This window comes from Chaetodon auriga, chromosome 23 (genome assembly GCF_051107435.1).
Source record: "Chaetodon auriga isolate fChaAug3 chromosome 23, fChaAug3.hap1, whole genome shotgun sequence".
Classification (NCBI taxonomy): Eukaryota; Metazoa; Chordata; class Actinopteri; order Chaetodontiformes; family Chaetodontidae; genus Chaetodon; species Chaetodon auriga.
Genome location: NC_135096.1, coordinates 2,361,393 through 2,363,892, shown reverse-complemented (window position 1 = coordinate 2,363,892; position 2,500 = coordinate 2,361,393).

The following is a 2,500-nucleotide window of genomic DNA, read 5'->3' as shown; positions in this document are numbered from 1 at the left end:
CCAGCACGAGTAGCAGGCTGGGGGGCCTGGAAAGGCCAGAAGACTCCCTGTGGCTGCTAGAAGAAGAGGAGGGGGTCAGGGATGGAGCCAGCACCCAGCACGAGTAGCAGGCTGGGGGGCCTGGAAAGGCCAGACGCCTGCCTGTGGTTGCTAGAAGAAGAGGAGGGGGTCAGGGCTGGAGCCAGCACCCAGCACGAGTAGCAGGCTGGGGGGCCTGGAAAGGCCAGACGCCTGCCTGTGGCTGCTAGAAGAAGAGGAGGGGGTCAGGGCTGGAGCCGGCACCCAGCCTGCTCCTCGTGCTGGGGGCCTGGAAAGGCTGGAAGCCTCCCCGTGGCTGTGAGAAGAGGAGGGGGTCAGGGCTGGAGCCGGCACCCAGCCTGCTCCTCGTGCTGGGGGCCTGGAAAGGCTGGAAGCCTCCCCATGGCTGTGAGAAGATGAGGGGGTCAGGGCTGGAGCCGGCACCCAGCCTGCTCCTCGTGCTGGGGGCCTGGAAAGGCTGGAAGCCTCCCCATGGCTGTGAGAAGATGAGGGGGTCAGGCCTGGAGCCAGCCCCCAGCACGAGTAGCAGGCTGGTGGGCCTGGAAAGGCCAGACGCCTGCCTGTGGCTGCTAGAATAAGAGGAGGGGGTCAGGGCTGGAGCCAGCAACCAGCACGAGTAGCAGGCTGGGGGGCCTGGAAAGGCCAGACGCCTGCCTGTGGCTGCTAGAAGAAGAGGAGGGGGTCAGGGCTGGAGCCAGCACCCAGCACGAGTAGCAGGCTGGGGGGCCTGGAAAGGCCAGACGCCTGCCTGTGGCTGCTAGAAGAAGAGGAGGGGGTCAGGGCTGGAGCCGGCACCCAGCCTGCTCCTCGTGCTGGGGGCCTGGAAAGGCTGGAAGCCTCCCCGTGGCTGTGAGAAGATGAGGGGGTCAGGCCTGGAGCCAGCCCCCAGCACGAGTAGCAGGCTGGGGGGCCTGGAAAGGCCAGACGCCTGCCTGTGGCTGCTAGAAGAAGAGGAGGGGGTCAGGGCTGGAGCCAGCGCCCAGCACGAGTAGCAGGCTGGGGGGCCTGGAAAGGCCAGACGCCTCCCTGTGGCTGCTATAAGACGACGAGGGGGTCAGGGCTGGAGCCAGCACCCAGTACGAGTAGCAGGCTAGGGGGGCCTGGAAAGGCCAGACGCCTGCCTGTGGCTGCTAGAAGAAGAGGAGGGGGTCAGGGCTGGAGCCAGCACCCAGCACGAGTAGCAGGCTGGGGGGCCTGGAACGGCCAGACGCCTCCCTGTGGCTGCTAGAAGAAGAGGAGGGGGTCAGGGCTGAAGCCGGCACCCAGCCTGCTCCTCGTGCTGGGGGCCTGGAAAGGCTGGAAGCCTCCCCGTGGCTGTGAGAAGGTGAGGGGGTCAGGCCTGGAGCCAGCCACTAGCACGAGTAGCAGGCTGGGGGGCCTGGAAAGGCCAGACGCCTCCCTGTGGCTGCTAGAAGAAGAGGAGAGGGTCAGGGCTGGAGCCGGCACCCAGCCTGCTCCTCGTGCTGGGGGCCTGGAAAGGCTGGAAGCCTCCCCGTGGCTGTGAGAAGATGAGGGGGTCAGGCCTGGAGCCAGCCCCCAGCACGAGTAGCAGGCTGGGGGGCCTGGAAAGGCCAGACGCCTCCCTGTGGCTGCTAGAAGACGACGAGGGGTTCAGGCTTGGAGCCAGCACCCAGCCCTGCTCCTCATGCTGGGGGCCTGGAAAAGGCTGGAAGCCTCCCCACGGCTGTGAGCAGATGAGGGGGGGTCAGGCCTGGTAAGGATGGAAGCCTCCCTGTGGCTGTGAAAAGACGAGGGGGTCAGGCAGGTGAGCTATGTCTATGAGAGAGAGGGAGAGAAAGAGAGAGAGAGAGAGAGAGAGAGAGAGAGAGAGAGAGAGAGAGAGGAGTACCAGGGGCACGGGGATGAGAGCAGAGTACCAGGGGCACGGGGATGAGAGCAGAGTACCAGGGGCACGGGGATGAGAGCAGAGTACCAAGGGCACGGGGATGAGAGCAGAGTACCAGGGGCACGGGGATGAGAGCAGAGTACCAGGGGCACGGGGATGAGAGCAGAGTACCAGGGGCACGGGGATGAGAGCAGAGTACCAGGGGCACGGGGATGAGAGCAGAGTACCAAGGGCACGGGGATGAGAGCAGAGTACCAGGGGCACGGGGATGAGAGCAGAGTACCAGGGGCACGGGGATGAGAGCAGAGTACCAGGGGCACGGGGATGAGAGCAGAGTACCAGGGGCACGGGGATGAGAGCAGAGTACCAAGGGCACGGGGATGAGAGCAGAGTACCAGGGGCATAAAACCAAAACGACAAGAAGAAGAAGTGGGGGGAGAAAAATATGACAAAGTCAATCTCGGAGAGAAGGCGAAAAGCAGGCCAAAGCGGTTGAAATCCAACCGCTTTGTCATTTTCAGAGAGAAGGCGAAAAGCGCAGGCCAAAGCCAAGCGCGTCTTGCGTATTTTCTACATTTCTTTCATTTTCTACATTTTTCGCCACGTCCCCGATGA